The 15,580-nt window shown below is 41.0% G+C and overlaps 1 protein-coding gene and 1 pseudogene across 2 annotated transcripts in view; both read left to right on the top strand.

The window, feature by feature from the left end:
• Positions 1-15,580, top strand: part of NETO1 (neuropilin and tolloid like 1) — a 677,063-nt gene that overhangs the window by 325,006 nt on the left and 336,477 nt on the right. The window lies entirely within an intron of this gene.
• Positions 9,888-10,428, top strand: LOC146831572 (DNA-directed RNA polymerases I, II, and III subunit RPABC2 pseudogene; annotated as a pseudogene).

Raw genomic sequence — 15,580 nt, 5'->3', positions numbered from 1 at the left:
GATGATATTATTAAACTCATTCCCCAAAACACTGGTTATTAATATATATAATTTGATAATGGGGAAATTGGCCCCTACCTGTGGATCAGTAAGAGATAAATTGTCACAGGACTTAAGCATGGTTTTAACAGCTGAACAATGGAGTACTATTTCTGACATAGCAGAGAGGATGTGATGATTGGTAGGCATAGGCTGACTATATATTTATGCGCAGAGCATATGACAAACCAGACAGCATGGCCTGAATTGGCATTGGTGGGAGATACTAGGCGCATGATGTGCAGCCATTGTGGATTTCTTACACCTGTCATGCACATACCCCCCAAGTGCAGACTTCTTGAATAGATTATTTAGCTCAATAAACAAAACGATGGTACTATGGCTAGAGATGTCTTAGTTGACTACACCCATAGGATAAGTGAAAGGGGTTCACAAAACCTACAAGAAATATGTTATACTGGCTATGCAGAGTACCTAAAACGTTGATTGGCTGAAGGACCTGTTTTGGCAAATTGGGTTGTTGGTTGAATGGGGGATGGCCCCTGTTCAAGTAACAGCCACAGTACCTGTCATGGGAAACCACAAAAGTCACTAAATCAACCTGTGCATAACCCTCTGGTAGTTTGGCAAAAAAGCAATCAGGCTTAACCTAGAGGCAATATGTGAAACTTTTATGCAGCACACAAACAGCAATAAAAAGAAAACACAAGACAATAAAAATCCCACATCAATTTAGAAAAATGGAGTACATTTTAATAAATTATTTGACAACAAAAGCCCAATCAGTAGAACCAGAGGTATGAATTTAAGGTAAGTTGAAGGTGAACACTAGCGGTTAAAAGATCAAAGCGCCAACCACTGACATCTAGCCTCGCAAGCACGGGGCAAAGTTGAAAAATAAGGCAACGTAATGGAGCGTGAGTGAGTCGGATACAAAAAATGGATTGGGCCTGGTTGGCATTTAACTTTGGAATTAGGAAATATTTTAAAGAAAATATTTTGAAAAGATAAAGTTCAGCATGGCAGGTCGTGTCAGAAGAGGGAGTGTCATCATCCGGGAGCCACTGGACGAAGTCGTGGTGAAGATTTCTAAGTTCAGAATTAGTGAATGGGACAGGAGCCTGTAGCCGATTAGAGTTCCATGAGGCTGGGTACCCCTTGGGCGATGAACTGCTGATCAGGATTTGCTGCTGTGAAGAACGTAATGGAAGCTACTTTGAAGTCAGGCTGACAGGCAATGCACCATGGGCAGATAGACGAGCAGGTTGGTCTCATTCTACCCACAGTTCTCTGAGCAGTTTTGAGCCCAAAATTTCCTAAAACCCATGTTTTGCCTTTTGACTATCTGGGCACCTTTAGCACCACCACCAGGGGTACAGAACTGGAAGGGTACCACTCGAGGGATTAGGTCTTACTCTTAGGCTGAGTCCAGGTGCAGGTTCAATATTGTTGGAGCCTTTTCTGTCCTTGGTGCTCTGATCAGGAGGCCAGTCAGCTAGCCCTTAAAGACACTTTGGTAGTCCTGGGTTCAAGTGGTAAAACAGGTCTAAAACAGCAGGGCAGGTTTCTGCAGGCTCAAGTCAGCCTCCATGCATCAAATCAGTCATTCCAGGTGAAACAAAAGTAGGCTTGTGAAGTACACAGCAGGCAGTCCTCAGAGTAATTCCACAGGTCTGGAAAGTAAATTGAAGAGTGGGTCTGAAGGTCTTATTTTTATTCCTAGTGCCTTCTTTGAAGTAGGAGCAGTTTCTAGAGAATTTCCGTTGAAGCCCTTGAAGTTTCCTGACTTCCTTGTCCTGCCTCTAAGCTAGCTGCATAAACAATGCAGGGATGACAAGTCCTTTGTGTTAAGTCACAAAGGACTGTTAAGTCAGAGCGCAATCAATTCAACTGCAAGTGGGGCTGTGCCTAGCTCCACCTCCCATCCTACAAGGTGATGGCCCACCGAGGCACACCTAATCCATCTATTGTGTGACTGTCTGGTAGGAATAAACTGAGTCCAATTGTCTACTACACCCACTTATGTGGCCTAGGACAGTCTGCAGGCACCATATAGATAGGGAAGGAAAATGTCATCTTTCTAAAAGTGACATTTTCAAAACTGTAACTTAAAATCTGACTTTACCATTAAAGAGGAATATTAATTATAATTTCTCAGGCACAAACATGGAAAGCTTACCTATTCCTAATCAAAACTTAGTACATATTAAATGTAATAAGTTGATCCAATTTTGTTCTATGTGAGAGTTAGGCCTAACTGTAGTGAAAAACACATTTATGAGTTTTCACTACCAGGACATGTAAACCTTAAAAGTGCCTGTTCAAACTTTTATTTACAGAGCACCATGCCCTTTGGGCTACCTAGGGCCTACCTTAGGGTGTGACTTACATGCAATAAAAGAGGAGTTTAAGGCTTGGCATGGGGATTATATTGCCAAGTCGAATTGGCTGTTTTAAACTGCATTCAAGCTGCAATGGCTGGAATGGAACCTGCATTAAGTGGCTCCTTGAGTGGGTGCACAATAAGTGCTGCAGGACTAGTAAGATTTAATTTACAGGACCTGTGTATATGGTATACCACTAAAACAAGGGACTTCCAAGTAAAATAAATATGCCATTGAGGTGTACGCCAATGTAAACATGTTTAAAGGAGCGAACACAAGAACTTTAGCACTAGTTAACAAAAGTAAAGTGCACAGAGTCCCAGAGCCAACAAAAACAAATTTCAGCAAAAAGTGAAGGGTAAGGGTAAAATGTTTGGGGATGACACAGCACGGAGTGGCCAAGTACACCACCTGGTGATGTGTAATACACACTCACTGTAACACACACTAACTGTTGCCAAATATATCCCATCCCAAAGATATGTGGAAAGCACTCCATTGTTTTTTGCCAGAGAGAAATGCTATATAAACACAACATTATGGTTGGCAAGGCAATGTTCATTATGTATGAACTTTGGGTATCTGCACCTGATTTTATGTTGCACATATCTGTCAGATTTGGGGTCCGACTTACCGAAGCTGAGATATGGTGTGATGGCAGTGGCAACCCACCAAATACACAGCCGCCCCGCAGTTCACCGTAGTTTTCAGCGACACCATGATCCAACCGCACCCCCGCAGCTCTCACCTCCGCTCCAGAGTCCGCTCCAGGAGAAGAATCACCATGCGGCAGGTGGCAGGCAGCGTTACGGGCGGGCAGCGAACAATGGCAGCAGGCAGCAAGCGACAGTGGCAGCGTGTAGCTCCCCTTCTTCCTCCCGGCTGACAACAGGCAACAGGCAGCACAACAGGCGGCAAAGTGATCCACGAGTTCCCCCGGAACCCCGCGGCTCCTTTCTGGGCCAAGAGGCAGCAGTACCAGCAGAACTACTGGCAGAAAGCGATCCGTGGCTCCCACCACGCTCAACAGGCCCCCATGCCAATAGGTATCACAGCAGGCAGCGCCGTGCACCGCCTCCCTCTCAGAGCCCAGTTCAGGTGAGGAAACACCCGGGGAGGGGAGGAGGTTGTGGGGCAACCAGCTCGCAGCCTGCGGCTCTCTGGCTGCCTTCTTTCTGTTCTCCAGCGGCCCCCAGCTGCAGCAGCGTCCAGCCTTCCGAACCTCCGAGCCTCCAAGGTCTCCCGCAGCAATGTGGCATCGCGGCAGCATGGCAGCACGGGTTCAAACCCAGACCTGGTTCTTGACAGTGGACCTCGGGTCAAGCACTGCCGCTGCTGCTCCCGCTCTCTCTACAATCAGACTAGAGGTTATCTAGGATGCTCCAATTTTTTGCACTCAATACATTATGTATGCTTTGTTGCTAACTGAAAAATGTGCATGCCTCCAAAAGTAACTGTCACTAGAAAATTAAACAAAGCTTAATAATACCACTAGTAATAACTGTTATTGATGAACTTACCAAGTTGGAGGAGCTAGCATTACCTTGCTTTGAATCCTCATAACAGAAGTGCTTGGAATTTTTCTGTAGAAAATTATGGTTTCTAATCATGTCCTTCTGTACATTGGCAAGTGTCAAAACATTCACACAAGGTATATCATTAGTGGGACTCCAGTTGACCAAGACATTTGAAGTATTTAAGTTGAAAAATGTACTTACATATTGGAAGGAGGTATCACTTAATTCAATTTGATTGGAGGACTATGTGTATTTTTTTTATATTCAGGCTTAATCTCAAGTAAACACCATTTTTAGAACTATGCCGATCATGTGTAAATTCAGCTTACATTGATCCTTTACTTTTGAGTGCATGGCAGACCTACGTTGAGCACAATGATGTGTGTCATTGCTGCACGCACTGAAATAACAATGTTCGCTAAGTGACTTTAAGAAGTCTATCGATAGTGCATTGAGCTGGTAGCTCGAATGCCCTTTTAACACACAGGTGTACCTGGAATAATATTTTCACATAGACTTCACCCATGCTCATTTCAGGTAAAATGCATAATAATTGCAAGAATGTGACCTGTTACATCTACAAAATGTTTCAAAGGTTCAGCCTTCCCTACTCGATTCCGGTTACAAAGAGCCACAAGTTAGCCAGGGGAAGCGGTAAGGCAGTCTGTAGATTGCAAAGAAATAGTGCTGATGATGGTTCCCTGTTGCACTGCAATCACAAGGGGAGTCTTCGTTCACCGTATTGCCTCCTAGAATTGCACAACCACACAAGGATGCGGCAAGGCTCATAGTGAAAGTGTGAATTCCTTTAGTCTTCTCTCTCTACCCACTGTATCCACAGTTCGGCCGAGGACAGGGGCGATATAGGTGGACCATGGGCACATTCTATTGAAAGTGTGACTACAGGAGTCGCCATCCCTGCTCCGACCAGGGAGGCAGGAACAAACCAAATAGGGTGTAATACTATATGAAAGAGAAGGTAGAACCTTGCTTTTGATTATTTACACAGAGTATATGTTAGAGATCCTTTGAGAGCCCCGAAGAATGCCCCAGACAAGGTCATGACTAATAGGAGGCTGAAACATGCTGGCAAAAAAGAGGGATGTGAAGGACATTGTACACAATAGCATCTACTAACTATATTTTATAGTATTTTTATTCATACCAAAGGTACCACCTAATAAAGGCAATCCTTATGGTATACCATTAGGTATTTTTAGATTAGAACTGAATCCCCAAAATATTATCCAGATTATTATATGTTAAGAACTCCCTCAACAATGGTGAGGTTGATTCCAACATGGTAGTACCATCTTACTATGGTAGGATGAGGTGGACCACCTCATCCAATATCTGACGATTATAAGCTGGAGTAAGGTCCTGCTAACCTGAAACAGTGCCCTAATGCCAAGGGAACGTAAGGCATCGGGTATGAGAATATGATGGCAGCAAAGCCAAAAGTTCCTTCTCGGAAATACTAGGACCTCCCTCCAACAGGACTCCATCAGTTATTGTAGAGCGGAAGACATTGATGCACCTATAGGTTTGCTTGTATGCAATACAAGTGAGTTCTCTAAACTTAAATGATGAAGCCTACATCTGGTAGAGGCAGCTTGGTATTGAACCTCTTAATGTACATCAGGCACAATTGAGGCCAGTATGATCCTTGCCATGAAAAAATTAATAAAGAGCGTGACTTCAGTTGTGCTAAAGGAACTATAGAAAATAACTTAAAATATCCACTTGCCAATTCCCGTGCTCCAACCACTTCCTGTATTCATTCAAATGACCATATATGTTAGTATCAAACACTCTAAAAATATCAATAAGTCAAACGCTCTGTAGACAATGATGTTTTTATTGAGGAAGAAATCACAGCAACCTTTTTTCACAGTATAGAGCGACACCACAAAATAAATTTAAAAAATGACTGTTTGTTACAGCAAACTTTGAAATACAAATTCTAAAACAATTTTGGCATATTGGTGTGTGCTAGAAAACTTTTGCAATCAGGTGGTTATGCAACCCAATAATATGCATTCCAAGAAAGAAATCTCACTGATTAGCAAAATTTGACTTTGAAAATATCATCTTGGACACCTCTGTCCTCTGCCTTAAGATCTGTTAGGACCCAGTGACTGTAATGACTCAAACCTGTTTCCACAGGATCTGCCAAGGACTTGACATTATTTACGTCTCTTTCTCCTAAATGGACCGCATTGGAAGTAGGCCTGTGTTCCACTTGGGGCAGAAAAATCCTGTTTTTTGATTTAACAGTACTTCACGTGGCCTGCAATTTGAGGGCACATATCCACATGCTACTAGTGGGTGGGCTTCACGTCCTTAACAGAGCCCTGTAATTCATCTTATTCCCCATTTCTGTCCCCATAAATTTGTATCTTGGAAATGATAGGGTGACTCCACCTGGTATTGATAATAATGGAAGTGGTATTACTGCACCCACAATTGTTGCCAGGCCCCTTGTTGTGAGGCCCTATGTGTCAACCTTGTTATAAGGCCCTATTTGTTAATGAATTGTATCATACAGTGAATGTAATTAATTCAATCATGTTACTAGTTAACCTGCCACATTAATTTGACACGCTTTCTTCAGGGTCACGCTATAAAGAACTAAAGAAAATAAAAGCCTTCTAATTTCTTTAAAACATTTTGCATGTCAGTTAAGTCAGCTCCTAAAAGTCTTGCTAACTCGCTCAGTGTTTGCCTCAACTACATATCTACCCAATAGGTTTTTCACTCACTCATATACCATGACTCATGCTGCCATTTCAAAATTAACTTTTTGCACTCGCCCAATCATTCACTCATTTCTTTTCTAAACTGCACACTATCTCGCCACCTCACTAATTCACTTCCTATGTAAGCACTCAGGGGCATATCAGCAAGGACGGCGATAATTATCGCTCAGTGCTCTTAGCGTGAGGATAATTATCACCGGCCAACTCTGAATTTTATCGCGGAGATAGCGTGCTATTAGCAACGCTTATCTCCAAAGTGATAAAATTCAGAGCGCAAGCTGCCAAATGTGCGATTACCCTGGAAATCCAGCGATAATCACACAACTTTTGGCGATAGCTTGCTGATAGGGCGTCACATACTTAGCCATGATATCCACCTTCCTTAGGATATCATGGCTAAGTCAGTTTCAAAGCAGGCGTAAGGAAAGTGGCGATAACAGAGGTTACCGCTACTTTTCTTGTCGCTATGCTGCTTTGCATGAGGCTTGATAATAGGAGAAATGTCGCTTAGCTATCCCGGGGAGGAACGCCCACTTTGGCTCTCATTAGAGAGGCAAAGATGGGCATTAAGGAAAATGGCGATAAGGCAAGGTTTTACGCGATAGCGTGACCTTGCTGATCAGGCGATAAAATTATCGCCGCTTTTCAGCTGCGATAATTTTTTATCTCCTGCTTGCTGATATGCCCTTCAGTTTCTTTACTCTCACACACTCCTTTGTCGACATTGTGTTTATCCATGAACTCTCATTTGCTATGCTTACTCACTGTTTCTTTCTTCAGTCGCATACTATACAGGCATATTCTGAACTCAAAACCATTCTCACGTGTCGTACATTTAAACCTAAGTGACTGGATGAGCAAGACCTATGTGTATATACGCTATCGGGACACATCTTGTCGGACACATTTGCCCGATCCAGTACTCCAAATTTCATCCTTTAAAGGTCGTGACCTCTTTTCTAAACAATGCCTTTAAGCCCGCGAGACTGCTGTGGGCGTCCAACAAGTTGGATTATCTTTGAAAAATGCATATGAGGCGTAAAGCCAGGTAGGACTTTATACCCCATCAGGTCTGTGTCAAATATTGTACCAATTATTGCACACAAAGCAACAAATGAGGGGCGGAATAAATTTTGAAACCCCAAAGGAATTGCACTTATCTTTCATGTTATGCTTGCCTGCCTGCCCAGGTGCACTCTTAAAGCTTATACTCGAAAACTGAAAATAAGATGGGGGTTACTTAAGGAAATAGGTTTTATGAAACAAATGCAAACTTACATAAAAATGCGTATTTTATTCACTTGGATACATGATGTATTCTGGCCGCACTCAACTCTACATTTCCGTGCAGTCTGAGAAATGCAAATATATTTGACCTTAACTCGATTTTCTGCTGTGCACCATATGCATTAGTGAGTAAAATATGCTTAACCATGCTCACATCTGTGCAAGTGTTCCACAGTTTCCTATGTTCATAATGAATAATGCTTATCCCATTTGTGCCATGATTATAGATAATCTTGAATGGAAAGAACAGATTTGCTTCCTCCCTTCCTAACAAGTCAGTAAAAGAGAAGCTATCTAGATTCTGAATCTATTTGGTTAATCTTTTTTTTGAAGACCTAGGGGCAGATTTACTAAGATTTTGCACCGGTTTTGCAATGCATAACAAAAATTACGCAAACCAGTGAAAAATGTATATTGTTGAATTTACTCTCCATCCAAAACTGTTTTTTTGCACAGAAAAGTTGCCTGAAAGCAACACAAAAACACAGGAATAATAAAACAAATAAACAATAAGATTAATCGGTGACGCAGCGTTTGGGTGGAAATCAAAGTGGTTTACACCACCTTCTTCAGGACAAAATATTTAAAACTTAAATATTTCCAAAAGACGGAGAAATGTGAATTGCAATTTATCTTTTATAAAAACAAAGTGATATATTAAAAAACTGTTTTAATCGATACCCTAGTGCATTGCATTTTCCATCAAAACAACTTGCACCTCTTTTCTATGAAACCAGCATAATCAACAAAGTTCCTTAATTAGAAAAAGGAGCCTGAAATGCACTTATTTAAACAGGTCACCCCCTTCAGCTCTGCATGAAACTTCTACTGATAGGGCTCCTATCGGTGAATATCACCACCCCTCTATCTCTATATATATACTTGATATGTCTCCAGCATCTGCCAATATTTTCCATAGGGACTGGGCTTATGGACTCCCCAGTTCCTCTCTGAAGGTGACCTTTATACCCATGAATATTTTCTAACATTGGGAAGAAATTGCTAAATTATAAACAAATCTTCAATTTCATTCTTATCATTTTCCTTATCCATCTATCCCTAGAACATAGTTGGAATGGGGCAAGGTTACTTCAGATATTACTTTAAGGAAGTCAACACTATTCTCTTGCAGTGAGTATTCTCATTATAAAATGTTTTAGCTTAGTTAGGGATCGTACACGGTTCATGATTGAATGTTTAACCCGCTTACCTTGCTATTATTGTCGTTTTGGCAAGGACTCATGCTCAGTTGTTATATGTGCTCAAAATAGTCTTCCCCTCTTTTCTCCAAGTTCTAAAAGGGTGCTTACTACTGCTGTGTCTTGTCCATACGTGATCCAGCTGCAGTCTGTAGATTGCAATAATTTTTAGGAGCAAAGTTGTTTTATTTTCCTGCTTGTTCAATGTATTCAGCAAGTTTTTTTCTCTAATACTATTGCCCAAATAATAAATATCCAATCAACCTTTGGGATTCATCGTAAATAGATGGTTGCTATAGTCTCATTCAGTGACATTTCCGCCCAGTACCACACATAATGCGTCTGCCCAAATTAAATAACCTAGGGGGAGTCTGCTTTCCTATGATGCTGAGGCCTAATGTTGCTGTATAAACGTGAAACAGTTTGTAAGTGGCATGTCTCTAACTATTACATCCAGCCTCTCATCTCGCAAGACTGAGTAATGCATCATCTAACATTGAGGGACTCTCAAGGGACTCTCCGCGTTCCTCTAGCCTCTACCTTACATCGTGTAGAAATTAAGGATTATCTCATGCATTCTCTAAACATCTAGAGACTCTCCTCAAGCTAGTCATGGTAGCCGGCTAAATTTGAGTTGTAGCGGCCGTGTTTGAATGGGAGTACAACTTCTGAATGTTGTTGTACGCAGCCTGACGTCAGTTGTACGCGCCAAAGTGTGATTCGGACACACCGTTTGGCGTGCGTCAGGGATCAGAGAAACGGAGATATGTCTGATAACGAAGATAACTTTGATGGAGATGATTTTGATGATGTTGAGGAGGATGAAGGGCTTGATGACTAGGACAATGCTGAGGAGGAAGACCATGAGCGAGTGGAAATCTTACCCTCCGGAGAAGGGCAGCAAGCCAACCAAAAGCGAATCGCAACCAACTACATGACCAAGTATGAGCGTGCCTGGGTTCTGGGAACACGCGCCCTTCAGATCGCGATGTGCGCTCCTGTGATCGTGGAATTGGAAGGAGAGACGGACCCACTGCTCATCGCCATGAAGGAGCTGAAAGCCCGGAAGATCCCAATTATCATCCGACGGTACCTGCCTGATGGGAGCTACGAGGACTGGGGTGTGGACGAGCTCATCATCACAGACTGAAGTCCTAATCACTTAAGGCAACTCTTCTTTCTTTACTTTCAGAAACCATCTTCTGCTCTGCTGCTTCTCTCCTGTTCAGAAGTTTTACTGCAGCCTGCGGCCATTTTCCTCAAGTTGTGTCCTTTTCCCAACATGTGGTCATTTTCTTCAAGTCGTGTCCTTTCCTTCTGAAGTCATACTCCACCTTGCGGCTATCTTCCTCAGAGCATCATCTCAACCTTTTTTAACCGAGCATCCATTGCCTTAAAATCGTTGCTTTTCCTCGCCTCCAGAAAACTTACCACTGTTCTCTGGCTGACACACCTACTCATCTTGAGACACTTTTGTCTGCAGTGCCAATAATGCCCATGCCCCTTCTTGTACAGATTTAACACAGATTTTTCATGATTAAAATGTATTTTGGGAAATAAAAAAAAGAAAAATGGTAGCCTGCTAAATTTGTCAAATCGTCATGTTATATGTGGGCCTAAATACACTCCTTCAGTGCCATACCACATATTTTATCCAGTATTAAAACACATGTTTGTTGTCTGATCACCCCTAGATGTGAAAGCTTGCCTTTAGCTTGTGCTCAAATCATTTAAACACACATCCGTGCAGACCACCTGTTGGTTTGTTACCCTTATTCAACTCACTACATATGTTTTCCCACACATTCTCTCGCTTTCTTCCCTCATACGCCATCCATTTGTCTTGTAGTTCTAGGCTATTGTCATTTTAGACTACTTCTGGTAATTATACTTATTTCCTTTCACTCTTCATGTCTCATCTCATGCCCATTGTTGTGTCAGGCGTTCAACCTAAATCAGGAAATTGCTAAAGTTCTCCTAATTATATTTACTTCTGGTTATCCATATATAGTATACTGTACTATTAAAGTTGCATTGTTACTGTGGTGGTTTCTCAAACCCAATGGGGCCAACCCCTTTGCTATAAATACCGATGCTTACACCCATCTGCTTTCGCATACTGGGGGGCCCTACTGAGTCCCATGATGTCTCTACCCATGGTCATTGGTATACTAGACGGTCGGGATAGTTCGGGTTATTTCTACAATTCACTACATTATGCTCATGCCTAGATCTCACTCAACAAAGTAATATATTTTGATCTCACATGCTTATCCTTCCCAACGTTTAATATCTATATACAGTCACTCCGCTTCACTTATACTCAACGTGGCCTTTATCACACTGCAGCTCTGTTTCCTTTACCAACGTTTATAATAGCCACAAATCCACGGTCCCTTACTCCAAAAACAATGTAATGCCTACTCTCCATGTGTCATCATTTCCTTCTTTCACACACTGCCCACATGGCGCCTGTGCTTGCAGCATATGATCCAAGGGGCCTCTTTATGTTTTCTTATTCAAGGTCCTTTGCTTTGTTTAAACACCATCTACCCCTATCACAAGTCCCTTTCTTAAAACCATTTTAAAATACAATATACTTCCATCTAATTTACACACTCATCTTAAACTAGGGTAATCATGTTCTTACTATTGTTCAAATACTGGAGATCTACATTTACTCGGTTCTCCCTGATATTACAGTATTAGACTCTCCCTTTCCTTTCTATTATTTAAACCATAAATATATGTACTGATTTTTTTTTCACATAATATTGTTTTTTTTTTCCTTTTCTGTCTCGATCCCCGCTACTGGCTTTACATTTTATATTCTCGACACAGATCCATTTTAGCAAATTTTCTTTGGGTTTCCACTCTAGGCAATGTTCATCCAGAGGAGCGTTTTTTCTCATAGTCCTACTTGCTGAGCTATGCTCATTTAACCTTAGTAGCATCTCACTTCCATTTACCCCCACGTAGGCTTTACCACATGGGCAGATGATGAGGTAGACTATGTTTTTAGTTCTACAATTGACCAAGCTATTGATACAATGAGTTGTTCCATTCAATTCTAACTTGTTAATTTTTATAACAGTTCCACAACTTGCACAAGTGCCACATGGGAAATTCCTTACTAATTGGGTGCCGTCAGTAATTCTAAGTTTCTGTATACTTTTAGTCGCTTTGTATGTATGTACTAAATGATTCCTAAATGTTTTGTTCCTTCTGTATGCAAATATTGGCAAACTCTTCCTATTATAAAATGTTTGCTCTTTTGTAAGCTCCTATAAAAGAGCAAAATAATATTACAGGGAGAGTTTGTTTGAGGAAAGAATAAGAAACAGAAATGATAAGAAAAGAATAACTTGTGTAACAAACTTCACAAACATGGGTAACATAATAAAGATTTTGATAAATAGAAATTAGTCACCCTTAAATGTAGTGGGTAGTGAAACTCTGGATATGCCATTATAATATAGAGATTTCTTCCCAATGTTAGCAAATTTCCATGGACATAAGGATTGCTTTCAGAGTGGGACTGGGAAGCTTACAAGTTCAGTCCCTTGGGAAAATTAATGGCAGGTGCTGGAAACATATAAAGATATACACATATATACAGAGAGAGATGGGTGGTGATATTCATTGATAGAGGTCTTACCAGTAGAAGTTTCATGGATAACTGGAGGGGTGACCTGTTTAAATAAGTAATTTTCAGGTGCATTTTTCTAATTAAGAAACTTTGTTGAATTTGGAGGTTTCGTAGAAAAGAGGAGGCCCATGTTGTTTTGATGGAAAATTTAATGCACTTGGGTATTGATTAAAATTGGTATTTATTATATCACTTTGTTTTATAAAATATTAATTGTAATTCACATTTCTCTGTCTTTTAGAAATATTTGAGTGATATATTATCTACTGGCGGTCGCCAGTAGATAGTTATAGTTAGGACCGTGTTTCCATAGGAAATCTGAAAATTCTATTTTGAATAACTTTGGCGCCGGTTGACGAATCCTCGCGACATTTTCAAAACTAATGGGGCGCTCCGCTCAGCCCCTACCCTGAAAGTCTCGGGGTGATTCGTCAAGCGGGGGCTGAGAAAAAAGGGGGGTCCCAAAACGCGTTTTCCCCATGCATTTTCCCTCAGGGCCTTTAGTCGAAGGTGCAGCCCGAACGGCTGAACAGAATTACTTGAAATTTGGCAAAGAGGTAGTCCTCAGGTCAGGGATGTGCCTTTTGCATATATGGAGTCAATCTGTTCAGTAGTTCCTGAGAAAATTGCAGTTAAAAGTACATAAATATCTATAGGCGCGCACCGTGCGGGCACGGTGCCGTGCGCGAGCGTCATTCTGATTGGTGGTTTCATGTCAGTCAACTTTCGAATTGGTCGAAATCAGAAAGTGTCGGCCACCATTTTGTGTGTTTTGTGTGTGACAGTAAAAAAGAAAGGTGGAGAACGTGAAAAGGGGCAGGGTAGAGAGTTCCTGACCCCCTAGCCTTTGTCAGGGGGTCCCTGAAGGACCCCGAAGGGTGAAAAAAACATTTTTTTCAAAAAATCGCACGGAGCGCGCACCGTGCGCGCATGTTGAAAAACCTTTAAAAAAATATATATATATAAAAAATATAATAAAACATACATAACTTAGCATTTAAAAAACCTTACAAATTCACTTAAAAAAACCATAGGTTTCACACACGTTCTAGTTAGGAATTAGCATTTAAAAAACCTTGCAAATTCACTTAAAAAACCATAGGTTTCACACATGTTATAGTTAGCTGGACATTTCACTCGTAAAAAACCACTGAAATTCCCCCGTTATAGTTAGTTCAGATAACTATAACTCGCGCGACCGCCACTCTATCACAAGGATGATGTCATCAGTGATGTCATGAGTAATGCCACTGACCATGTCATGAGTGATGTAATATGTGACGTCATGAGCAGTGGATTGCGGGCGCGTGAGTTATAGTTATCTCAACTAACTATAACAGGGGAATTTCAATGGTTTTTTACGAGTGAAATGTTCAGCTAACTATAACATGTGTGAAACCTATGGTTTTTTAAGTGAATATATATATATCTATATATATATATACATGAACCATTTTGATTTACAGCAAAATGCTTCATAGATAGATTGTTTTTTGTGCATTTGTTTTTATTATTCTTGTGTTAGTTTGTGATTATGAATTTGAGAAATTGTAGATGTATTATATAATGATGGACTATGTAAAGTCCTGTAATCCAAGGATCGGATTTTATATATGCAATTTACATATATATGTTTTTATTAAAATAAGTGAAGATATTTCTTGAAGCTAACCAGTGTGAAAGAAACCATATATATAAGCAAATAAACTAAAAGCTGGATGGTGAAACTTACCCAAGTGTCGGAGTCTAATTTCTGGAGTAGAAGTTGGAGGTGGTTTGAATATATATATATTCACTGAAAAAACCATAGGTTTCACACACGTTATAGTTAGGAATTAGCATTTAAAAAACCTTGCAAATTCACTTAAAAAACCATAGGTTTCACACATGTTATAGTTAGCTGGGCATTTCACTCGTGAAAAACCAATGAAATTCCCCCGTTATAGTTAGTGCAGGCAACTATAACTCACGCGACCGCAATCCTCTGTTGATGCTAATACTGTATTTAGACACCTATTTACCCATGTCGTCTTCCATTAATTTTTAGCTATACATATATTACAAATATTTTTTTTTCAGAAAAACACATATGTCATCAGTGATGTAATATCTGACGTCATCAGCAGAGGATTGCGGTCGCGTGAGTTATAGTTGCCTGCACTAACTATAACGGGGGAATTTCATTGGTTTTTCACGAGTGAAATGCCCAGCTAACTATAACATGTGTGAAACCTATGGTTTTTTAAGTGAATTTGCAAGGTTTTTTAAATGCTAATTCCTAACTATAATGTGTGTGAAACCTATGTTTTTTTCAGTGAATTTGTACGGTTTTTTAAATGCTAAGTTATGTATTTATTTATGTTTTTAAAGGTTTTTCACCGTGCGCATACCGTGCGCGCACGGTGTGCTTCGCGCACTGTGCGCGCGCTGTGGGCACTCGGTGCGCTTCGCGCACCGAGCGCCCACGTTATGTAGTTCGTGGAATTTTTCAGTTTCTACCATGCGCGTACGCTACGCGCACTCCGCGATTTTTCATAAAAAATTTAAAGTACATTTTTCCCCTTGGGGGTCCTTCTGGGACCCCCTGACCAAGGCTAGGGGGTCAGGAACTGTCCAGCCTGCCCCCTTTACACGTTATCCACCTTTGTTTTTCACCCCCTCAGACTGCGAGAAACAAAATGGCGGCCGACACTTCCTGGTTTCGACCGTTCGAATCTAACAACCAATCTGAATCGCGCTCGCGCACGGCGGCGTGCGCGTACGGGAAGCTTACGGTACGCACTCG

Source organism: Triturus cristatus, chromosome 5_1 (assembly GCF_964204655.1).
Source record: "Triturus cristatus chromosome 5_1, aTriCri1.1, whole genome shotgun sequence".
NCBI lineage: Eukaryota > Metazoa > Chordata > Amphibia > Caudata > Salamandridae > Triturus > Triturus cristatus.
The sequence above is the reverse complement of the archived record's forward strand: the minus strand, read 5'-3'. Positions and strand labels throughout refer to the sequence as shown.